This window comes from Excalfactoria chinensis, chromosome 1, assembly GCF_039878825.1.
Source record: "Excalfactoria chinensis isolate bCotChi1 chromosome 1, bCotChi1.hap2, whole genome shotgun sequence".
Taxonomy (NCBI): domain Eukaryota; kingdom Metazoa; phylum Chordata; class Aves; order Galliformes; family Phasianidae; genus Excalfactoria; species Excalfactoria chinensis.
In genome coordinates, this window is record NC_092825.1 from 110238434 (window position 1) to 110265606 (window position 27173).

Below are 27173 nucleotides of genomic sequence, written 5' to 3' on the forward strand. Positions count from 1 at the left end.
GTTACCATAAGATGGAGGAAGTTCAGTTATAGCTTCTAATTACAAACTTTCCTTTTAGTTTTTTGCATTTTGGAAGAACTTTTGAAAAAACATTTCTTCATTTTAAAAATATTAAAATATTGTAAATTTATCTGGAACAGAATTTCTGGCTTTTGAACTGGTTCAGTGTAGGCTTAGGATTTTGGTATTGTTCAAATAACTAGAACCACAGAAACACAGAATTAGCAACGTTGGGAATGACCTCTGAGATCATCCAGTCCAACTGTCTAATTATCACCAATAATTTTTTACCTAGCCACGTCCCTTTGTACAACATCTAAATGTTTCTTGACCATCACCAGGGATGGTGACTCCACCAGCTCTCTGGGCAGCCCATTCCAGCACCTGACCACTTCTTTGAAGAAGAAATTTTTCCTAATATCCAGCCTGAACTTCAGAGGGCAGTCTCTAGTTACCTGGGAGAAGAGGCTGACCCCCACGTTGCCATAACCTCCTTTCAGACAGCTGTAGCAAGCAATAAGGTGTCCCCTGAGTCTCCCATTCTCCAGACTAAAAAATCCCAGTTCCTTCAACTACTCTTCTGAAGACTTATGTTCCAAAACCCTCATCATCTTCATCGGTCTTCTCTGGACATGCTCCAGTGTGTCAGTTCCTTTCTTGTAGTGAAGAGATCAAAACCGAACACAATACTCAAGATACAGCTTAATCTGAGGTGAGAACAAGGGAACAATCACCTCTTTGCTCATGCTGGCAAAGCTATTTCTGATACAAGCCAGGATGCCATTGGCCTTCTTGACTGCCTGGACACACTGCTGGCTTTTGTTCAGCCAAGCATTGACACACATCCTCAGGTCCATTCTTCCACGTGGTCTTTCAGCCACTCTGACTGAAGCCTGTAGCATTGCCTGGAGTAGTTGTGGCCGAAGTGCAGAACCTGACACTTGGTCTTGCTGGACTACATCCCTCTGGCCTCAGCCCAGCAATCCAGCCTGTTCAGATCCCCCAGCAGGGCCTTAATATCCCTAGACAGATCAACACTTCCTCCCAGCTTGGTGTAATCTGAAAACTTATTGAGGGTGCCCTTAACCCCCTTGCCTAGGTCATCAATAAAGATATCAAATAGAACAGGCTCAAACACCAACTCCTTGGGAACATCACTTGTGATTGGACACAGTGGGATTTAATACCATTCACCACCACTCTCTGGGCCACATTCCATCTAGCCTGTTAGGCAGCAAAGAGTGTACCTGTAAAAGCCGCAGACTGTCAGCTTCCACGGGAGAATAATGTGGAAGACAGCACCAAAGGCTTTGCTGAAGTTTATGTAGACTATGTTAACAACCCAAGGGACCCTCCCTTTCAGTGTCCTAAATAGTTCAAAGTCCTCCCTCCAAAAGTCTAAGGTAGTAGTTCTTCTGCCCCTCATCCTGACTTCACCAGAAATAGAGAAGTCTATCATTTTGTGGTCACTACTCCCAAGACAGTTCCCAACTTCTTCATCTCTCATTGGTTCTTCTCTGTGAACAGCTGGTCCAGCAGGGCAGCTACTCAGTAGGCTCTCTTACCAGCTGCATCAGAAAGTTATCTTCCACATACTCCAGAAACCTCTTAGACTGCTGCTTTCCCACTATATTACATTTCCAGTACATAACAGGGAAGTTGAATTCCCTCATGAGAACAAGGACTGGCAATTGTGCAAATTCTACCAGCTACTCATAGTATGCCTCATCTGTCTCTTCATCCTACTTAGGTGATCTACAACAAATCTCCACCAGGATGACAGCCTTGTTGGCCCTCCCCTTGATCTTTATCCATGGAGACTCAAACTTATCCTTCCCAGCCCTGAGCTCAACAACATCAAAACACTCTCTAATTTGCCATGACACCTCCATCCTCACTCCTCCATCCTCACCTAACCCTTCTGAAGAGATTATAGCCACCTACTGCAGCACTCCAGTCATGGGAATGATCCTACCATGTTTCAATAATGGCAACTAAGTCATAGTTTGTCTGATATACAATGGCTTCCAGCTTCTCTTGTTTGTTCCCAGTGCTACATGTATTGGTATCGATGCCCTTCATCTGACAAGCTAAAATAGATCAATAAAGTCTTACGCTTAAAGAGTTTTTGCAAAACTATCTTAACAAAGAAACTCCTTTTTTTTTTTTTTTTTTTTTTTTTTTTTTTTTTTTTTTTTTTTTTTTTCCAGATGGAATATTGCACTAGGAACCCCCAGAGGCACTTGAAACACATTCAACATATTCTTTCCTCAGCCTCAGCTGGATTACTCACAAGTAATCTCTTGCAGAGGAAATTATGTTACACGGTATTTCATAGTATTATTGAGGTTGGAAGGGACCTTTGGAGGTCCAATCCCTGCTTCAGTAGGGAAGCCCAGAGCAGGATGCTCAGGCCTATGTCTGGGAGGCTTCTGAAGATCTTTAAAGAGGAGATTCAGCAGTCTATATGGGCAATCTGTGCTAGCGCTCCATCACCTGCACAGTAAAAAAGTGCTTTGTGATGTTTAGACAGAATATTCTGTCATCATATTCTGATTTTCATTTTTTATTTGGAGCTTCCTGTCATCAGATTCAGCCATAGACAATTTGGTGTGGTGCAACTGAGAGACTTTGGCTTAATTTTACCCAGAAAATTGTTTTAAGATGAGAGAGAGTATGTGATTTAAAGTCATATGATAAAACAAATTCTAAATGCTCAGAAAATAATAGCTAACAATTTCAAGAGTGCACTACCATGAAAAGGTATAACATTTCTTAAAAGTCTGAAGAATTAATCTCCTCATTAAAAGCGTTTTGAGGGGGGGGGGAAAGGGAAGTTTTTTCAAATTTTGCTGCCATATTTTTTCTGTATGATTTTGAACTACTTCATTCAGATACTTCTAACTGTTTAGGTATCCAAAGTTCACACAAAGAAATAAGATTTATGATCCTTAATAACCAAAAGATTAGAGAAAGACTTAAATGTTACCTAATGATATTTCTCCAGCTCAAACATATTGCAGTCACGTTATGCATTGTACTTTGAAATTTTCATGTCATTTAAAAATGGAGACCTGGAATCTCATCTCACTTTTCTCTAGGAAATGGAGACATTAACATATGTCTCTGCTTAACTCAGTTTATCCACTTTATGCACAAGTGAATTATTATTCTATTGAAAAACTGAAAACTGTTGTATAACACAAATTACTATTACTGATGACAATTGGTGCTGACAGTATTTATTCACAGAATATTAAACAAAATTGTTAAGAAAGCTGCACTACAGTGTTTTCAGAAACACTAAGAATTTGCTATTTTTCAGTTGCTAAAAAATAATAAGGAAAAAACGAAGTGGGCAGTTCTGAGCAGTCTGATTACACTGGTATTTATGTATATTAATAAAAGCTCTTAAAGATTATTTGAATTGAGATGAGCTATGAATTATTCGTATTCACTTCTGAAAAGTAAAACTTTGGGAATATATTATATTGCCTAGAATACTAAGCAACAAAGCTATTAGAAAATGAATAATTTTGTCCACTGTATTTTTCTTTAACACTAATAAAAACATATTGAGAGTTATAGACTGGTTCTACTCATTAGGACAGGTGAATATAACTATTAGAATGAATTAAAATTGTAAAAGATATATTACAAAGTGACACAATGTCAACAGCATTAGAAAACGCCTTGATGACTGGGCTGTTGTTAATTTTGCAGAAGTCTGAGCTTCCCATATACATCAAACTGTGCTCTTGAGTATCAAGCTCAATGTAAATAGTTTCTTCTGCCATTATTCTTCCCTGAACATACACTTGTGACTGCAGCTCCTATTGATTTTCCCAGATAGGGACAGCATTCAGGCTGTATACAGATGCCTACAGATGTGACATGGCAACAGAACGTGTTCCCTAGGGATCATGGAATCTCCCCACTCCTGTCCCCTGTCATTGTGCCCCAGTCTTCTTCTACTACTAGACTACAGTAGACCAGTTTTTAATACGAGGAAAAGATTCAAGAGATGATGGGCTTTTAACGAGAAATGAAAAATAAATAAAAAATTGAAACGAAAAACACAGAAACAACAAGATGTCTCAGAAGTCAGCGAGGAATTACAAAACAAAGTACTCAGTAGATGTTTGCACCAGAATATCCCTTTTGCTACAGACTGGGCATAATTTAGGAGATGCTGTGAGTGATACCAACAGTTTACACCTACTGCTCCAAAAAGATTTTTTTATTTTGTGCTCCTAAGCTAATTAGCCCATTCCCTGAGCCATAGCATTCACAGACAGAACAAATTTGCCCACTAATGGACCTGTGTTCGGATGAGAGGTATCCAGGAGTGAGAAAAATGGAGCCAGACATGCATGGAAGAGGCATTTCCAAATGGCCATTTGGGAGCTCACCTGAATGGTGTCAGGTCACTAGTTAAAGAAGTTTATGTGCCTCATAGGCAGGCATGAGACATATTTTTCCTTTTAAATCCCAGGTAGAGAGGTGGAGTGAAAATTCAAGGAGGTCTCTATGTTTCAGCACAAAGGGTGGGGGATTTGGCAGTATCTTCAGTGCTCACAGTCTCTATACTGAAAAAGGATGCCCTGCAGCTGCTTCTGGTCAGCTTGAGAAAAGAGAGGAATATGGTCTCATATTTTTAGAATCACAGAATCATAGAATCACCAAGGTTGGAAAAGACCTAAAAGATCATCCAGTCCAACCATTCACCTATTACCAATAGCTCCCACTAAACCATGTCCCTCAACACAACATCCAATCATTCCAATAACACCCTCTGGGTCAGTGACTCCACCACCTCCTTGGGCAGTCCACTCCAGTGCCTGACCACCCTTTCAGAGAAGTAATATTTCCTAATGTTCAGCCTGAATCTACCCTGCCGCAGCTTGAAACCATTCCCTCTAGTCCTATCCTATTTTATGGAAAATTAAGCATCACTTTAGGCTTTTCTTGTCATTCATTCTTAGTTGTCTGATCTGTTATGGATAGAGAGGAAGGGAAAGACGGATAGATCATTATGGTTGGAATTAATGATGTTGAAGGTCTTTTTCCAACCCAAATGATTATATGATTGTATCATGACAGATCAAGCAATCAGCTGATTGATGATAGGCATATCATTACCTATTAAGCCTTTTTAAGGCACCATCATCTTAACTGTAAGTCTTCAGTGTTTAAACAGTTTGGAAATGAACTGGTTTTTGCTCTGTCTTTGATGTGCTAAAATCATTTATCAACACCTTTGCTCACAGTTTTCATCATAGATAGGATAGACGGATTATGGGTAATTTCAAATCTCTTCACAGTAATTTGTATCACAAAGTTGAGAAAATGAAAAGCAAAAGTTTACAAGAAGTGTCCATGCAGAGCATGGATTCATGCCTGGAGTTAATTTATAATATTTATTCCTCTAGCAATGTATGTTTTTAGGTCTAGGTAAATAGCAAATTTAGCAATATAGCAAATTAAGCTTTGTGGTTTTTTGACTCTTTTTAAACAAATATTTGTAGTTCATCAGATTATCTTTTAAATCTGTACTGCTAGACACAGTACTGAATACACTTGTACTTCATGTTGCCGGAGTAATATATTGCTGTTCTATCCATTCAGAATATATGGTAACTAATATTGGATGCTGAATATAGTAATCATTATGTTTTCTTTACATTACCAAATAAAAGAGTTTCTTTATGATTCTTGCACTGCAATTTCTGAAATCTCTTTCTTCTGCTTATCCATTGTATCAAGAATACTGATTTTTTAGTATTATTCACATTTGACAAAAAAATTTTGGGAAATTCTATCAGGGATATATTTTTATTTTTGCTAATATCATATGCCTATGACAACAGGACTACTAGTATTTCTACTAGTAAAAACAGAAGAGTAAATAAGATAGAACAATTGAGGTTATGCAGAGCTAGATGCAAGCAAGCCTGTCCTTTGATTTCCATAAGTAGAAATATTGATTAACTGTTAGAACATAAAAAGTATCCAATCTACTGCCATGTAGTTAAGTACATTAATGATTGTAAACAAATTGTGTTTCCACACACAGGCAGTTCCACGTTATAAAGCTAGTTGTTGCTGAAACAGGCATCACATTTCCATCATGTACTTCTATGCAATACATTGAATGATAATAACTGAATAATAACTTTAGGAGCTCTGGGCACAATGATAAAAACAAAACAAAACAAAACAAAAAACATTCGAGTCATTGGTGGTAAGAATGATTATTTTCAAAGTAGCTGAAAGATCTCAGAGCAATATAGAATCCTTATTATGTTGACAGAAGTAGCTGTCAACTCCTGAATTAAAATCTCATAGAACAGCAGCAAGAGGGAGTTAAGCTTGATTATGCATTTAAGCAAACAAATAAATTAATAAATAATTTTTCACATAATGAGAAAAATAATTAAGGTTTTAACTAAGGCTCTGTCAAAAAGTTTTTACTGAATGTGTCAGGAGAGAGAAGGACCTGACCACCCATTACTCCAGGAGACACATAGTTAACTGTAGCCTTATAGGCTACGTACACACAGCTTAAGTGAAGAACATTTCACCTCATCTAAATAATACTTGAAAGAACAGAGATTGCAAAGTTGAAAGGAGGCATGTTCAAATCAAGGGAAAAATTAATATCTGTCATAGGATAATTCCCAATACTGAGCCTCTCATTTTTCAAAAACTCATAAAACTTCTCTTAATTTTCATGTCTTGTTTGTTGCTCTCAAGATCAATCAATTTCTTAAGGTTGCTTGATGAATTAAAGATGAAATTGCTGCTATTGGATCCAAAATAACATAAACGCACACCCCTTGCAAGTAAAGATACATGTAAGTGGTTATTACAAAATTAATCATAGTCACTTTATAGATTTGCCCTAAATATCTGCATTAACTATACAGGCAATGTCATTGAAAAACTATGGGGACATCATTACTTGCATGCTTTTTAGAGCTGTTTTCATGTATCATCATGATGCAAAACACTTAAAATTCAGGTCTTCAGAGACCCAATGGCAATACTGTCACACTGCAATTTTAGACAATTCAATTTAGGTGCAGCAGCTGCTTTTGAATGAGATTTTGATGTTTACCCAATTTTGTTGCTGGGTTAATTGAGTCATACTGAGGTCAAGTGGCTTGTATGCAATCATCCATATGTGGGCTCAGTGAGAATTACAACTCAGGACTATCACAGCTAGAAACCTCTGTTCCCTCCATAAGGGCAAAAATACAAACAGAAATAAAATAATCATTGAAACACTATCAATAGGAAGATGTCAGCTACCAGAGAAAAGAAGTATGTGGGTTCCTGATATTCCTAAAGAACAATCATTAAGTAAAATGGAAGAAAATGCATTATTATGAAAATGAGAATTAAAAAACAAAAGAGATAAAATATCTTACCAAATGGGCTTATGCTATGTTAAATCTGAGCAGTAACCAAGGCAGAAGAGCTTAAATAAAATCTCACAATTCTGCCACAGGACAAAACAATTTCTTACCAGACTCATTACACAAACTGACTACTCTGTCTGAAAGCAATATCCAGCACTGTAGGCAGTGTGGAAAAACATACTCAAAGAATAAGCTGAGATTCTCCCACCCACTGCTGAGCTCAGTTCAGATAAAATATTCTGGGAAAAGGGGTCAGAGGAAAAAGTCCTGTGTACAGCTGCAAATCCAGCTGTAACAAGTAATTATTAAAAATGAAAAATCTTACCGTGGCACACATAGATAATTTAAAAACATATTTTCACTATGAATATCACATTCCCTTTACAAAACAGTATTTGAAAATGTTATGTAAGCCTAGCTTGTCACTTATCTAGCCCTCATTAAGCCACAAGTTACAGTATGCCTTACAACATGAGTTTTGACAAGGTTTTGGAAAGAGAAGGGAAACTGCGTGACTTTCGAATGAGAGTGTTCCTTTGCACAAACACAGGTAAACAGGTACATCAGGGCAGAAATGATGGCTCAATTAGTAGCAAATGTGACAGATAAAACATAGTTAAAAAGTGCAAGGTCAGAGAAGCAGAAGCAGTATATTGTTTAGTAGAAAAGAGAAGTGGGTGGTGGTTTAATTGGGACAGTGAACTAGCTGCAGTAGCTTGTCAGAGGGGCTTAAGGCAGATAAAACTGCCAACATCAAAATGAGGAAAAAAAGTCACAGATAAGAAAAGGAGAAGAGCAAATCTACATTAGCATTTTAATTTGGATCAAGAGAGTTCTTTCAAAGATAATTTCAGGATCATCCATGTTGCAGTGTAAGACTGTGCAGGCCAGACTATTTCAGAGAAAGCTAAACAGAAGGATTGCTCCAGGATGACTCTTAATGCACCCTGACAACCAACAGAAGGTCAATCCAAGGTTCCAGACTACGTACAGGCTACAAAAACTCATCAGAAATATGTTTAATGTAAAAAGTCAGATCCAATGCACTGGTTGCTTTGCTTTTCACATCAGTCCCTACAGCACTGCCTTATGTTCAGTCAGACATAATATTTTAAGAGCATTTAGAAATACTTACAAAACTATTTTGGAATTGCATGGTAATGTTCTGGTACCAGCAGTCTGTAGGAGTGACCTGTGTAAGCAGAGCCCAGCACTGCCCCATGTCAGAGCAGAGCCATCTTCAGTTGCTCCAAAAGGACCAGCTGCTGCCAGAGCTGAGGTGTTTTTAGGTACCTTTTAGTTTCTTACTGCTATGGTCTGTTGGTAATAGGCAATAAATTATATTAACTTCTCTATGCTGAGTGTTTTGCTCCAGAGAGCAACTGGCAAACAATCTTTACGTTCTTATCTCAGCCTTTGAGCCCTTTTTCCTCATATTTTCTCTGCACTATTTCCCTTAAGGAGGAGGAGTGAGACAGTGGCTGTCGAGGAGTTTAGCTGACAATTGGTTGAAACGATCATAGAAAACTGGAACTGAGAAATCTGAAAAACCAGAGAAAAGCAAGGCAAAATTCTTTGGAACCTGAGACAAACATCTTTGCTTTAAAAATGTAGAAAAGGAGACATATTCACTGTAACTGTCAACATATTCATATCACTGTAAGTTAGGTAGAAATGGACCTTCAGAGACCCCTGCACATGGAAGGGGGGTTGAAACTAGGTGATCTTTGAGGTCCTTTTCAACCCATGTCATTCTATGATTCTATGATTTTATTATCTACATATTTGACTTTATGCAAACAACTTTCTAATCACTAAAAAAGGCCCGAAACCTGCAGATTTATGAAAACAATAAATGAAATGTATATAAGAAAAAATCATTAAAAAATCCATTAGCTGTCTTCCACAATAAAGCCAATACATATAATCCTTTTGGAATTTCCAACTTAGCTGCAATAGACCTTGGAAACAGCACTAAAGAGTTTTATTCTTTAGAGACCTAGTCATAACAATGAAATGTAAAAAAGTTCTAATAGCAATTATATCTTGACATAAAATCTATTTTTACTTGTTGGAAATCAATAGTTAATACACCGATGTATATAAAGTCATGTTCAAACAGCAAGGAATAAACTAATAAAGATGAAGAAATCAAAATTTATCACTACCTAAACTGTGTGCACATGAAGAACCCTCCACACACACAGTCCATTGCCAAAACATCTACTAGAAATGAAAAGCTTAATTCTGCCCCTGAACATATTCTGAAGAGAAGGGACAGTGAAGCAATAGTGTATACTTTTTTTCATCCTCAACACTGTAACAGGGTAGAGATTCACCTTGACTCTCTTACACAGGAAGTCAGTAAGTAATTATTTTTCTTATTAAGAAGCTAATCCATTATTTTAATTGAATGTTTTGAGAAAATAAAAGCATTTTGTAAAGCAGAGTATGTGGAAGTTTAGGTAATCAGTTATATTTATTTCATCAGTGCTGAAATATTTGAAATTCACACCAAAATATAAGATTTATTAGTGGGAAAAAAAGGTTCCAAGGTCTTGGATTCTGTTTGCTGCACAACGCCAAACAAAATTTCCCATCTTTATGACATTTTTTCTTACTCGTGAATAAGGGGTTAACAATTTACCTTCCTTGTTCTGGTGTTGCACAGATTTGCTTGTCATTATTTGAAGGCTTTATTATTGGGAAATTATGGAAGTTCCTTAAAAATAATTAAATATTAATGCATAGTATAAAACAAGATAGTACATTATCTTCTTCATTAACAATCTGCAGTAAGTCCAGTGGAGAAATACTAAAATGTCTCAGAAGCCAGAACATGTGATATATGAGAAGACACTGTGTGAACTGGTTTGAGACATTTTGAAAAAGATTTCTGTAGGTGAAGGGGCACTCTGGTTGCTGTCTTTAGTCCAACAGAGATAACAGATATCCTGTGACAGGGTAAGTATCAGTGGGCAAAAACTGGAGCAGGGGAAGTTCCACACAAACATAAGAACTTTATTGTGAGGGTGATGGAGAACTGGAACAGGCTTTCCAGAAAGGCAGTGGAGTCTCCTTCTCTGGAGAGATTCAGGACCCATGAGGACCCACCCAGGACACTTCCCTGCTCAGCTTCATGTAGGAAACTTTTAGCAGGGGGTTGGACACAATGATTTCCAGAGGTCCCTTCCAGATTTTATGATTCTATTATTTATAAAAGAAAGCTTCTAAACTTATAGTTCTTTTCGAAAAGAGAATAGACTATTTTAGTTATTTCATTCCATTAAAATATTTTTCTCATAGATAATATTTTTATTAAAAGCAACAACATAGAATATGCCAGTATGTTTCCTTTTGTGCTGAGTTACATAAAGAAATACTGATTTCTGATGAAGTAGTCTTCATGTCAAATCTCATCTCTTGAAGCAGTAGCAGAATCCTTTAAATTGAACTCAAATTTCCACAAAGCAACCCAAGAGATCTGTATTAATTTTCCCTCTATTTTTAATTATCAGTTGTTGACCCATTCCTGGAAGTTGGTTCACTAAACAAAAATAAATATATAAATAAAATATACAGCTTAGCTCTTTGCTTTTCTAGTCATTTGACAACACTACCTTAAAAGTAGATTCCTGGAGTTAAAACTTTGCACAAAACCAGGCAAAGATCAAGCCAGTTACTGTATGATTAAATAATTTCCCAATTTTTATACACTGACACTGCAACTCTGCAGATTTAAAATGTACAAATGTTATTTACTTTTTTAGTTCAAGTCTAGTATTAAAAGTGCTGGAACTGTTCATTTAGATTTCAGTCATACTGTCACGAGGAAAACATTACATGAAAACATGAGTTGTTCTCTGTCATTTTAAAGATAGTGCCTCTACACGGTAATTCAGCTAGTTCACCAACTTATTTCTCTACAGTTATTTTGAACCAAAGACATCATGCAAAAACATTTAGTGTTCCCTAATTCCCCTAATAAAGTTTCTTAAGCGATATGTTGTGATTGCATAGAATGGTTATTTAGAAATTTGATAAATTCTGTATTACAGTGTTGGTGTTAGTACAGAAATCACTCTACTTAAAACAACCTGCTGGTTGCTATTTAGGTTTTTGAACTGAAAAATGGTTAGAAAGAGGAGAGAAAGATGTGGTGAAATAAAATGATTTGTTCTGGTCATACTAAGACTAAGGAGGAAATATAAGGATTAATAAAACTAATGAATCATACCTCAAAATACCAGTAATAAAGTAAAAGTCTCTACAGGAGACTCAACTCTCTGGGCAACCTGTTCCAGAGCTGTGTCACCTTCAAAGTAAGGAAATTCTTCCTTGTGTTCAGATGGAACTTCCTGTGTTCCTGTTTGTGCCAACTGCCTCTTGTTCTATTGCTGAGTACTAGTGAAAAGAACCTGTCCCCATCCATGTGTCTTCTGATCATTAAATAATAAGAACCAAAAAGATCGACAAGTGTAAATAATCATTTACAAATTGTTCGTGAAATCTGATTTCAACTAACTTACAACATTACACAGGTTGTTTAGATTTAGAAACTGTAACTTGCAGAACTATGAAAACTCTCAAATCCTTCTATTGCAGAAACAGATCTAATGACTCACAAGTGACGGAATACCACTTTGTTTGACTGTATCATAAATGAAAATTCTGGGGATAAAAATCCTTTCTCCTCCCCATCTGCATGTTGGTTAGCATTAGTTCTAGTAGTTACTATGTCCTTTTAAAGGTTAGTTTTCTTAAAACATTCAAGTATTGTCCAAACTAATCCTGAATTTTACTGGCTTTCTTCTGAACACGTCACTTCCTCATGTTTTCTACTTCTGAAACATCATCCAAAAAACTTCACTTTAAGGTGATGAAAGTCCTTATTGGGGAACACAGCCCAAAGATCAGAGAGACAAGATCAGAGAAGCTGCTGCAGTCTTGAGATCAGAGACCAATGATGCAAAAGAAGAATTATTAGCTCTTGCTTGTTATTTAGTAAAACTTCATGGTGCAAAGTAAATAAAATTTCTGAAATGAGATGACCCTGTTTTATTTTTCAGAAGTGATTATTTGCAGTTTCTAGTGATTTCTACCTGCTGGCAAAGAAAGCTAAAACTATGTTATTAAAGTACTTGCACATTAAAGCCATGTGGATTGATAGGATGGTGTTTAATTCATTCTTTCACGTGGAGTTAAGCTTTTATGAGAGAAGGAAAAAAGAAGAATAGAAAGATTAGACCATTTTTGATTAACAAATGAAGAAAATATTGAGAAACTGCAAACTAAAATAACAGGTGAGCATTAGAAGGATGATATAGTTTTAGGTTTTTTGTTTGTTTGTTTGTTTTTGGTTTTGGTTTTGGTTTTTTTTAAACAAAAGATAAATCTGCAAAATCTGTCCCTTATTCAGTCAGGTTCCCATTTGGTGTAACATATCAGCTGCCACAGTGTATACTTTAGCAGAGTAGGATCTTTTCACTGTAAAGAGAAGCTGCTTAGTGTCAGCGGTTTGTAAGTGCAACTTCAGGAGAAATAAAGTCTAATACTACTGGTTAGTTTTTGGCACATCACACATTAATTTCCATGATCCATGCTATATATCTTTTTAGAGAACTTTGGAACAGTTAAGAAGTTCAGATATTCCAGATGAGAGAGAATAAGTTGCTATTTAATTTAATTTTTGCCCTTGTATCTGATGCTTCAATATTTGGATGGGTGCCCTATCTTTCTCAGCAAAGTTAATTTATTAATTACTGTGTCAGAAGAACCAGTTTAAACTAGAAAATGCAACTGTTCACTAATTTAAAAAATGTAGTAAGAAATGTGATGGAAAGCTTGTCATTCTGACCTTGTAATTGAATCACGAATATAGTGTTCAAAAGGATGTCACTGTCCGGAGACTACGTTACATAGAACACACTCTGATTTTTAAGAAGTTTTTTGAATTTAACTTTCCCCCTACAAACCTTCCTAACAAGACAAGATAACAGTAGTAAGGGACTGCTCATATGGAGAAAAATATTCTTTTCTTTATTGTGATAGTCCACAAACAAATGTATGTGCACACCAACAGTGAATATACTGACTGCAACACGTGAGGTTTTTAGCTTGCTAAATCTGGAAACTGTAGTATTTGTTTTGTCTGTTCTTGCAAGATGAAGTAATAATATTCATGTTGCTTGGGTATGCTGGGGAATAAATTGTTCTGGCAGTTGATTAAATACCAGACCAGAGCCAAGACATTTAATCAATGCATAAAGCCCTTTATTCCCTGCACATTCCACTGTCATTTATACAACTGTTACTCTAACAAAAATAAGACACTTATGAACAGCATGCCTTGTAAGAACTCTTATTTTTGAAGCTTTAAACATGATGTCATAGTGAAGCAATTCATAATCCTTAACGTTCACAATTCAATTTAAAAAGTATCTATCTGAATACATGATACTTCCTTATCAATTTCATATTCTTTTTCTCCCTCACATAACATTTTTTCAGAGCTTATGCTCACATGCAGAAAAAAACAACTTCAGACAAGTAATTAACCTCATTCTTTCCATCTACATTATTTGTTTCACTGCAGAAATCCATAGGCTATCTTGGCTGCCTGTCATTAATGTTGTCAGTTAAGCATCTTGTTTAAATAACCTACACAGTTTTGTATACATAATACAGACCACAAAAAACAGACAACACTAGACGTGTAAAAATGTGACAAATATTTGTAAGGATCTGCCTTAGAACTTCTGAGGTGGTTCAAATGATGCATGGAAACATAAGTTATGTCTTGAAAATTCCTGTATTTTTTCCTAGTGTTGTTTATAACATTCTTTTTCATCTTTTGTGACTGAAATTCTCATGTTATATGTACATCACATCCTCCTACATCACACTACATACATGTACAAAAAAAGGGAATGAATGAACAATGAAGAATGAATGAGAAAGAAGTAGTGATAATGCTACTGGTCACGCATGAACACTCATTTAAGAAAGAATGCAAGAGAATAAGTATTTCAAAATAGTATGCTGTTAACTTTCTTCATGTATATCAAAATCGCTTTTAGTTTCCTGGTAGGATCTGTTTCACAATTAGAGAATCATAGAATGGCTTGCATTGGAAGGGACTTCATGGACAATGAAGCTCCAACTCCCCTGCTGCATGTAGGGATGCCAACCTCCACATTTAATATTAGACCAGGCTGCCTAGGGCTCCATCCAACCTGGCCTTGAACACCCCCAGGGATGGAACATCCACAACCTCTCTGGGTAATATGGTACATTTTGTGGAAAATCAAATCTATTGTTCTATTTTCAAAAATTTTGTGTTGTTTTTTTTTTCCTCTTTAAATTTTTAATATATATTTACATAGATATATATAATTTTTTTAAATAAGGGAATGCACTGTAACCCTGCAATCTAGCTATCTGCACAAAACATGCAATGAAAAATGTAATTTTAGTACTGCTTGAGGTGTAACACATATTTTACAAATAGTTCTACTTTGTTTAAACTTTCCAGCAAATTAACAATTCACCCATATGGCAGGTGAGACTCCAAAGACAACAGTGATAAATGTGCAACTTGCTCCTTTCCTGTGTGTAATTTGTTTTCTACCACAGAACTTGTGATCATCCTACTGGACAACATTCTCCCTTCTTCTCTCACATATTAAGTGTAACAGCTGCAGAAACAAAGCAGAAGGTCATGTTTGAGCATTATTTACAGTGACTCCACAGACCTTTACGATCACTGCACTCCTAGGCAGAATTCCTTACCCTGTGTGATTCATGCTCAGTTCTGCAAGTGTTAATTAATTTATGATAGGATTAAATATTCACATTGTTGAATTGACTCTGCATTATGGGGCTTAAAATCACAACATACAGCTATCTAATTCATCATCTGCCCAATGTTTCACTTGTATAAATCTTCCAGGAATAAATGTATTTTCTCTAGAAAATGGAAATCTGTGACTGACAGGGGAATGTTTAAGTTATAGCTTACAGATACACAGTAGGGCTACCTCTGACAGCTGTCTGTCTGGGGAAGCTTTGAAGCCTCAGTCATCATGCTTTCCTGGAGGCATTTTTCTTATTAATTACCTCTTCCAAAGATTAGATAAATAGTTGAATACCATTTATTTTTTTTTTCAGGTAAACTCTAAAAACTGTACTTAGCGAGATATATTAATATTATTTATAATTTTAAAATATTTATGTATTTATAGTCTTCACTACATAGATAAACTTCTTGAAAACTCAAATTTCAGCTTACCTGTAAGATCCTTGTCTGCCAGTTTTTCAAGTTTACAATAACTGTGGCTATAGCAAAACAGAGAATGGCAGAAAAATGTGGACCACAGGAAGGATTTTTAAAATAGTTTCCATATTACACTATTTTGAACTACCATTATTTACACAAAACAGCATCATATTAATGATCAGACTTAGTTTATAACATTAAATTACTAGATGTTCAGCCAGATATTTTTGTTTTGGATTCATTCTTGAAAATGAAATGATTTTGAAGGCATGATTAAAAACAAATAGTAATTTTTATAAAAAAGGTAACCTAAAGATTATTCAAAAGCATTACAGTTATATAAAACAGTGATCTCTAAACTGTTTAAGTCACTTAGGTCACTGCTTAAATCATCTTCTATGCAAGTAATACATACTTGATGAAATTGCTCTAGAATGTGCATGTTCTTAACATGTGTATCTTCCTCTTTTTCTCCCGAGAATATTTTAAGTTACTGTTGGGAGAGATTTCTCAGTTCTCCCGCTGAAGACATTTATTGCTAGCAAGAAGCTATCCTGTCATATTTCCAGAACAAAATCATGTTTGTGCACACTGTCTGTTCTCAGAGTCACAACAGTTTAAATGGGGGAGGCGCCATTTTAGTGGTCTCCAAGTAGAAAATATGTATCTTTCATCCTATAAAGTCTTCCACAGAGATACAGTGGTGAACATAAGAATTCTCAGTAAAGATGGTTAACATTAACTATATATATATGTATATGTATATATACATATATATTAATCTTTGGAATTTTTGCTCATTTTGAAAAAGAAGTGAAGAATATTTTTTCCATCTACCACTTAGCTAAATGCAGTAATTTGTATAAAGTTTATGATCTAGCCAGAATTAAAAATATGGTAAATATGGAAAGACCTTTTGGATATATTCTAATATTTCTTAAATGAAGTGATAACTTGCTAATTAATGAAGACTGAATGACTTAAAAAACAGACCATTCAGGACTTCAAATGAGAATACGAAAATATGATGAAAAATCAGACAGGATGAGTAAAACACCTACATTTAATCACAGTACTGCAAAACCAGTGGCAGCAAGGGACTAAAACACAAGTAGGTTGTTTTATATTACAATTTGAGTGAGACTTAGAGAAAGTGATAGCACTTCCTGTAGTTTCCTCAGTTAGGGTTTTCATGCCATAACTGCTGTTCTGCTTTGTGTAAGAATGTGAAGCCTGAACTCTTCTACAGATGATTATCCACTTGTTTACTTCCCACTCTACTGTCTTAGAAGGAAGATGCATATGCTGGACAGTCACCATATACACCCCATATGACACATCATCTAAATCAATTTATGTGAAGTATGGAACAAAACAGGGACCCCCTTTTCCAGAACACCTTGACTTATCAGGCAGCACCACAACAGTAGGACCAACATCTAAAAAAATGCAGACCTTAAGACAAATATATGTATAAGCAATCAGAATGATTCTGAAAGTCAGAAGAATGCCCCAGAAATATCTGGATTATTTTGTACATGCAGTCGTATCTTTCATTTGTCACTGAAAGCATATAGCTGTCATGATTAATCTGATTGGCATTATTATTCTGAATATAAGCATGTTAGAAGAAAGGAAAAATCAACAACAACAAAAAACCCAAACCTCTGAACTCTTCTATTTTAGTTGATTTTGTTTCATTTGACCTTTGCCAGCTTCACTCATGCAGTGAACACCTACAAGATTTAAAACCATGTGGGAGGATTTTTCTTATAAAGAATGGGAAAGTACAGCTTAGAACTACCACTCTAGACAAATTGCATATCATTACATACACTGATGGCTTATTGCTCTAATTAACAATTAGGTATTTACATGAGAGGGTAAGAGTACCCATTTTTCATTCACTTCCTGCTGAAGACTCCCTGTGACCAAAAAGCCTGCTGCTGGGACCTGTAGCTTTAGAATGAACCCCTAAAGTTAAATAAACGTTCTCAGAAAAATAAACAAAAATTTGCTTTGTTAAGGAAAACTGTTAATGGTGGAAAATCTGAATATGTTTTCAAAAGCAAAGAATAATGTTTTAGGCTAGAAAACTGTTCTGGTGTAACACTCCTTGAATAATGAACAGACTTGAGACTGAGATGTTCCCTGGGTGCAGAAGCGAATGTGCACTCTATTTTGACTTCAGCACCTGAGAGTCAAACATAAAAATCAGCAACTGCAGTGAACACAAATGGAGTATTTACTGACAAATTCTGTACATCTTACACTCATCTGAGGAATTTTTCTACTTCAAAGTGGCAAATGAATCAACCTAACATTGTGAGCTAAAAAGGGACAGAATGCAAGGGTACTATAAAGGAAATATTACTGCAGAGGGTGAAGCAGCCAGCATTCTGCCTAGGCAAAATGTTGTGTTGAGGGATATGATTTAGCCGGGAAGTATTGGTGATGGTTGGACTGGATGATCTTTCTAGGTCTTTTCCAACCTTGATAATTCTGTGATTCTGTGAAAATGTGATGCATTCTCAATATCACCACCAACCTTGAACTGCCTGCTTGAGGGCACTGTATCCACTGAGTCATACACAGAAGCCTAAGAAAGCAATATAACCTGGAAATGGGGAAGTTGAACATATAAATATTACACTTCACTGTTTTAGAAAAAAATTTAGGAAGGATGAGGACTCAATAGTATTTCATGTAAATCCAAAACTGTACAATTTGCTAATGACTTTTCTACCTTGCACAGCCTGGGGTAAAATATGACAATATAAAATTCAGAGGAAAGAAGAATTACAGATGACACACTAATTGTGAAAGTGTATATATGGCCCATTAAAATTAAAACCATATAATTCTAACAAGCATCAAATTTGGAGGTACATGGGGGAAAAATAAATAAATAAATAAATAATGCAAAGCAAACAAAAAAAAAAAAAAAAAAAACAAACACCAAAAAAACCCACAAACCACTCTGATGCAGTAGAATAGAGTTATTAAAGTTTCCTTGATCCTGTCACCTTTGTTGTCTATATTACAATGTTATCTTTATATACAATGAGCACATTTCTTTGTTCCCAATGTTTCTGCCAATAAGCAAGCTCCTCTTCATAAACGGTACGATGGAGGTACGATTGGTACGATCAATGCACAATCCTCAGTAAACATGCTTTGATCTCATTTTACTTTCTATCTTACCACTCAGCATGCAGATCCTGATTCTACTTACTCATATCCTGAACTGAATACAAAGGATTTAATCTCCCTATAAAGCTTGAATATAGTTTTATCAGTGCCCTATCAAAGGTTTTAATTAACCTTTTACCTTTCAAACCGCAGTATTTGACTGCAATCTCCCAGGGAAATTATTATTATTATTTTCTTTTTTTTCTATCCCTCTGCTAAAAACTTTAGACAAACAATGAAGAATTGTTTGTTTTACTGAAGAGGTAACAGAAAAATTCCATTTTCAGATTAACTGTTCTCAAATGTACCTTGAATAAATGGAGCTGTCCTTTAGAAAGACATGCAGATGAAATTATCAGCTGAAAGTCTTATCTTACTCCACATGTAACTTATATACATTCAAGAACTGAGTTCAGTCATTTGAATGTATTACGTAGTACCTCACACTACATTCATGTTAAGACTTTAACAAATACATTTCCAGAAACACTCAAATTATACTTCAAATGAAAACACTAACTGTAGAAGGGAATTTTAGAATCACAAAATATCCTGAGTTGAAAGGGACTCATAAGGATCATCAAGTCAAACTCCTGGCTTCACACACCACCACCCAAAAATCAGACCTTATGTCCGAGAGTGTTGTCTAGACACTCCTTGAGCTCTGGCACTGGGGGCTGTGCCCACTGCCCTGGACAGTCCATTCCATGCTCACTGCTCTCTGGTGCAGACCCTTTCACTCACCCACAGCTGCCCCTCCCTTGATACAGCTCCATGTTGTTCCCTCAGGCCCTGTCACTGTCACAGAGTGCAGAGCTCACCGCTGACTCTCAGTCTCCTCTGCTGTGGGCTGAACAAACCAGAGTAGTTCATTTGCTTTTCATATGCTTTGCCCTCCACCCTTGATGGAGTCAGTAGTTCTTACCAGTTTTGTATAATGAGCAAACTTGCTCAAAATACCTTCTAGACCTACATCCAAGTCATTTATGAAGACATTAAAGAGAACTGGAGTTCAAATATAGCCCTGGGAAACTTCAATAGTGACCAGCCACCAGTCTGATATAACTTCATTTACTATAACCCTTCAGGCCTGACCCATCAGCCAATTGCACACCCACTGCATTATGTTTTTGTCTGGCCATATCCTGAACATTTTCTCCAGAAGGATACTGTGAGTAAAAGTATCAAAAGCTTTACTGAAATCCATAAAGATAACATCAATTGGCTTCCCTTGGTCAACTAGATGGGTGACTTTGTCAAAAAAGGAAATAAAGTTAGCTAAAAAGGAAGAATATATTCCTAGTGCTGAACAGTTCTGCAGTTTATTACAAAAGATAATAACTGCAAATTCAGGACTTTTTGGAGTTATGAGTGCATTCCCAGAGACCTTAAACAATAATCTCAATCAAAACGCAGAAACTTTGAGAGTGAAGAGGTCTCAATGGAAAGCTATTTTCTGCACTTTAGTGATAGAACAATTCTTTGCTTACTGGAAAGACAATTGTTCCTAAAGTAAGTTTTTATTTGTTTATTTACTGCTGTAGCATTAGTTTAAATGAACAGTCTCAAAATGCAGTATTCAAGATCATCTGTTAGTAGTGGCACTGAAAAATCTAATGCCAGTCAGTCCTAGAATATTGTCTATTGAGTGCTGTTGTAGTGATTTGAGTAGTGATTATTAAGAAGTTTCATTTAGAAACTTTTTCATGAGTGTTATGCAGCAACATATTGCAGTACACTTTATGCTACATGTTCTTCATTTGCATTCCAGTAAGAAGACCTTGTGCTTACTGGGACTGAGAATTTTCTCTGATCATGCACTGAATGGCAAGAAAGCCTCGGAGTCTAAACACCTTATTATTCTTTTTCATTCTTCACTGAATGAAAAAGGTAACTGAAAGCACGTTTCCATTAAAAGATAAGGTTTTATATTTGATTTTTCATTTACACTCACTGTGAAATAAATGATTAAGTAAATATATTTTATACAAACTTGTATTTTTCTAAGAATTGACAAACAGAATAATACAGGGAAACTGCAGTCAAAAGCAAAGATGTTAGCAGAGCCACCTTGACTATGTAAGACGAATAATGAATACCCCTTTGAAAGCATTTGACCAAATCTTAGGCATCAGTACTGTACTAACAATTGCCATACTTTAAACAACACTGGAAGTATAACGAATATATGAGGGCTACTGTGAAAGTAATGATTCCCTATTTTATTATGTTGACCAGCAACGCCAGAGGCAGATGTTGGTGGTGTGGCAGTTCCCATACCTGAGCCCAAACAATTCACTGAGCTGCTTACAATTGTGTCCACTAAATATAAAATCCAGACAGGACAGACACACATTTCAGGAGAGGAAAACAAAGAAAACAAATAAATAAACTAAAGCATAAACTTGACCCCACCCCCAAAAAAAACTTGTCATGAAAATACCACTGAAAATGCATTCGTTCTTATGCTCTTTCAAGGAACCTCTATCATTTTACTAGCCCATCGTTAAAAGTGACACAACTTAATATGTACACTTTGGCCTCAGAAGCCAGCCAACTTAATCACAGATATTCAGCATCACAGAAATAACTTTGCCTGTGTAGCTTATTCCCTGCTGTTAAATCTTTGCAGTTCACCTTATTTTTAAGAGCAGAAAGATTTGTTAAGCAAGGAAAACATACATAACTGTCTGTTATTTGTTCCTTTCAGTAACTATTGTAAATAACTGAAAATTGAATATAAAAATGTTTTCTGCTTTCCATACAGCAGCCTAAAATATCAAGCAAGAAAACCACAATTGTTATAATTTTCCTTCTGAGACTACTTTTTGAAAAATTCATTCATTTATTTTTGTATACAATCCTCTAATTAAATTTCATTATGCAAGCCCATTAAATGCATTCCTTTGGGAACATTTTAATACTCTGACAGCAGGTATATGCATAAAAACTGAACTGAAATAAAGCAGCTAGCCCAAGAAATAATCTTATCTTTTTATATGCTACAAAGCATTTTAAATAACTTACATCAAGATTAGCATGCAAGGATGAAAGAATAAATGCCACAATATTGCAAAGGTCTTGTTACAAATATTTCCTGCAGACTGATAAATGTAATTTGCATAGTTTTTATTATCAGGATATCATTGAAGAAGTTGAAAGTATGCCCTACAGATAAAAAAATTTAGTCCAGTACAAGTGGATAAAATCCATGGTGTAGCCTCAGACAGGCCAAAGTGGCTCACATGACTTGGCTATATTCACACAAGAAGTCTGCCCCAGACATGAATTAAACCATTTTGTCAGGCACATCCTCATTACAGGTAACCAGACTATCATGCCTTTAATTCTCTTCCTTATGCACTGTGTGTGTATAAATATGCTGACGTGTTTATAGATAGATGCATACAGACATGTTTATATGCGAGCAGTACGTCTTGCAATAAATGAAAAATAGGAGCCCCACCTCACTGTTCAGTAATGATAAGTTTTATAAGTGAAGTCTAAATTTAGTACTCAAAGTTTATATCATAATCCCTCCTGCATTAAGAGGCTGAGCTAAAATCATGGAGAAGATCCTGATGTCTGATTATCATCTTTTCACCCCTTGCAATTAAACACCCCCAGACCTGTTGGGTCAGTAATGCCACCTGTGAAACTAGCAAAGCCAGGATAAGCAGCCAGTGCTAATTTGACAGATGGCAGCACCAAATAAGCAACCAAGATGCAATTAGCATTAGTTTTTCTCTATAGTGGGATTGCCAGCATAACATTATTTTCAATGTTACAATTGGTTTGACTTGCCAAATTGGCTTGTAAACATTGTATCTGGAAGATATAATATATATATATATATGTAACTCCACCAATTTAAGATTATGTTTGCCATTAGAATTGGCCAAAAGGTCCATTATGAAATAGTCACCACAACATGCATCTTTATTTAGGTTATGTTTACATGTAAACTCTCACTTTATCATAGCAGAACAAGAAAGAGATTTTTTTTGCATACAAAGTATTTAGGTGCTATTTTATTGCTTTTTTCAAGTCTAAAGTATCTTTGAGGTCTGGCTTGACTGAAAGCAAGGCAAAAAATCTATCAACAGTGTTTGGAGACAATACGTTTTAGAAAATATCCACAAGCTGTTTTAGTTATTTGCCTTTCCCTTCTATTTTCTCAAGTGCCTGGAAATACATGATTTACTACTGACTTAAGTATTTCACATAAGGAATTAACTGTACCCGTATTTTTTCCCTTCACAACTAGTGAAATCATATCTGTTAGCTTTCTTTTGTTACATATATTTTTCTGGAACTGATGCTTTGTTTATAGTCACTCTCATGTATCTGAACAGGACTTGTTCACGTGCATGCGTTCTCCCGTAATTATCTCAGTAATTATATTTGTAAACACCTAAAACCAAAAGCCTTTACAAAGACTAAACTATAGAAAAGTAAATAAACACCAAACTCATTGGTTATAATATAATATAATATTATATTAAATAATATAATAACACCATTATTAAGGATAAATGGAGGACAAAGGTGAATTATATAATTTAAGGACACAGTGTTCAAGGTAGAATACATTATGTTTAAAAGGAGAATTTCTAGTTATAAAATAAACCTTACTGTAAAAATGATTTTATAAGGAACAAAGTCACTAGTTACTAAAAGCACCTTCAACTCAAAAAGATACCTCAATTCCTACATGCACTGTATGAGGTGATAAAGATGATTTCTAAGCATTATCTAACTGACATACCAGTGCAAAACTATCTGAATGAAACATAAAAACATATTTATTTTTGCAGTACAGATCACTGTAGCACTTTAATAGAAATCTGATTCTGCCTTATTCTCAGGCTCCACTCACATCAGCTGTTATTATACTGGGGCGTTGTTGGACGTACTGTTATAAAAGATTCCAGGCAGGGAAGAAAAGGATGAAAACTGTAGGAAAATATCACTTTGACAGAATGACAGTAATTCAACATTTTTCATAGCACCAAAGGAGGTAGTTAAACAGAAACGAGTATGCACTGACTCCTATGCCAGGTGTATATTTGTATTTATATAAAAAATTTATACACATTTAAGTTCAATATAAACTTCCTCTCTTTGTGTGGCACATCCAGTTTTGCTACAACCTATATTCACTACAAGCAATTGTGTGATGTTACAGTGACTAAGAGACTTAATAGTTTGTAAATTCTACTTCCATGATATTACAGGACATCCAAGTTTCAGTACAGTGGTGCCTGAAACAAAGCACATTATTGTCTTTCTTTGAAGCACTATGTAAGCTCACACATTTTCTACCAGTTAGATTACAGCTTGTTTTGACATCTGCAAGCTGAAATTTATTTCTGCCCTCTCTTCTCCAGCTATGGGTGTGCAGCAGTTCCTTGATAATAAAAACTGTCTTGCTGTTAGTTAGGATTTTCAGCTTCTGAATCAGCTTCTCATCAGAAGATAAGTGGGGATAAAAAAAAAATTAAGGATGAGAGTACTGCAAATAGTTGTGAATAAGAATTAAACTTATTTCTCTGCTTCTGAAGTAAAGAGCTACCACTATCTTCATAGTGGTTCATATCTTCACTATCTAATTTTACTAAAAATATCAACTCCTCTAGGCAATAAAACCTCATGCTTCATCTGCTATATACTCATTGTAGAAATTAGTTTGGTCCACCAGCTAGTCTTTTAATATTGTTCATTTACTGGCATACAGCTAACTTTTTTGTTCATTTGTTTTTCATAGTATCATAGTATCATGCGAGTTGGAAGGGGCCTTAGAGATCATCGAGTCCAACTCCCAGGATTCAAGCCTTTCTGTGTAGCAGAGCGGCACTTCTACCACTTGCACCACAGGGGGGATTCGAACCCCGGGCCTCCGTTGTTGCAAGCAGCACCTTATACCACTGCGCCGCCGGGGCACTTTTTTGTTTTAAAAAAATCTTCCTTTGCAGTTTCTTCTCTTTAGTGTTAGCATAGGTAGCAAAGTCACAGAATTGCAAAAGAAGTTGTTTCTGAGGAAGAAAAAAAAAAAAAAAAAAAAAAAGCAAGTACTGGGCTGTTTCACCCCTTTAAGTAAGTCTGAAATGGAAACCAGGAATTATACCAAGGCTTAGGTTTGGAAGGGAAAGTAAAGCCCACCCAGCCCCAACCCCTGCCATGGGCAAGGCTGCCCCCCACCAGCTCAGGCTGCCAGAGCCCCATCAACCTGGCCTTCAATGCCTCCAGGGATGATGCACCACAGCTTCTCCAGGCAGCTGTGCCAGTGCCTTGTGGCCCTTTGAGTAAGAATTTCTGTCTATAATCTAACCTAGATCTCCCATCTATAGTTTTAACACATTCTTCCTTGTCTTGCCATTATTTTAACCCACAGGCTGTCCAACCTGATCATGGCTATTTCTCAAAGGCAGCAATTTGCATTCTATTCCCCTCTTAAGATATTAGACAGTTCCTCAACCCCTCCTGCCCAGGCTATCCCTTCCAAAGAACTTATAGCCCTTAGCCATAGTATTCCAGTTGTTCAACTTGTCCTACTATGTTTCTGTGATAACAATTAGATCATAGTTTTCTAATTCCACCATAGTTTCAGTCTCCTCCTGCTTATTTCCTATGACATGTGGACTAGAGGAAATTCAGCTGGACTATTAACCAGGATACCAGGGAGGAAGAACCATTTATTCAAAGCTCAGTTCTCCTTTTCCCTATTTTCTTTTTAGGATCTATCATTACACATATGTCTCTTGTTCCTGAACTTCTTCTCAAATCATTATTCAGTTTTTTAATTGAGCTTCTCAACTGAGTCTTCAGTGTGAATAGATCATAATATTGTTCTGAAGGTATATAAAGCTCTCTTCACTAAAATAAGAAAAAAACTTCTAATGTGCAAAAAATAAAAATAAAAAATTACTAAATCTCATCTATGCCATCTTCATCACGATCCTTGACATCAATTACAGTTCTAGTTCTCTAATCCTTCTTCAGATTATTCTATATATTCTACCAGTATTAAAGCCTAAAAAGTGATAGTCAGGCTGAATATTCTGATTTCAGTTATGGCAACAGTAAGCATCAGAAAACAGTTATTCAATAAGTCTAGATATTTTATATTACATATTTTTTGCAATAAATTCAACCTCATTTATTTATTTATTTCAGATAGTATATAGGAACAAAGGAAGAAAAAGAATCTATTACATTGCTGAAAAAGCTTCCCTGGACCCCCACAAAAGGAAAAGAGTAGTAGACGCTAAATATAATGGGACTCTTCAGGTGCTTTCTTATTTTCCTTGCAACATCAAAATAACTTCATTATGCATTTTTTGCCTAGTCCCTCAGCTGATTTATTCTTTCTTTTTTCAGTCTATGGTGCATGAGTAGCAACACTGCTTTTATAGATAGGCTGCAAGAGTGGAACACTGCTTCATCATTTCACTGAAGTACAACCAAAAGTTTCAAACCCTTGAACAATTAGTAGCAACTCTCCTGCATACCTGTTAGGTACAAATGCTGATTTGCATAATTTCAAATCAAATTAAAACCTTCTATAAATCTGCTAGAAAATAAGAAATTGCCTAGATAATATTTTCTATTTGAAGGGCTGGAAACAGTACTTCAGAGCAAATCATTTTAAAGGTAGAGAGGAAGCTCTATATCTGTTTTAGAAAGCAGGAATTGGAATCTAGACCAAGGTATGGTGAAAAGGCTTGATGCCTTGAAGCTTAAATACCTTTGGAAGACATCTGGCATCCAGCCTCCATTATCAGGCTAAACCAGCTGCAATTAGGTTATGTATATCCATAAAAAATTTTGAAACTTCTCCATAATGTTACTCTATTTGCATTCATGCAACTACTTTACATAAAACAGCACTTTTTATATGAAGAAAAAAAAAAAAAAAAAAAAAAAGAATTAAAAGGAGCCAAAGAACCAAGTTCGCACAAGACAAAATTCAAATATGAAAAAGGAACTTTTAACTCCAGAAGAAATATAAAAGGAATTAAACCAGAATCAGCAATACAAGATTCACATATACAGTTCTACCTGCCTGATTAATGTTGGATATTTCAATAAATAACTTAAATTTATACAACTTTTTTTTTTTTTTTTTTTTTTTTTTTTTCTCCTCAAATATCCCAGACCTTCAACCATAATTTCTAATAAAGCATAAAGAACTTCAGGGAAGGAAACAACAAGAGAAGATGAAAAAAGAAAAATTAAAAAAAACATTTTTCTTTGCAAAGAAGTCTCACTATTAAGAG

General features: G+C 35.6%; 1 protein-coding gene across 2 annotated transcripts in view; it reads right to left on the minus strand.

The window, feature by feature from the left end:
* Positions 1-27173, minus strand: part of IL1RAPL1 (interleukin 1 receptor accessory protein like 1) — a 659497-nt gene that overhangs the window by 287708 nt on the left and 344616 nt on the right. The gene's annotated exons all lie outside the window — the stretch shown is intronic.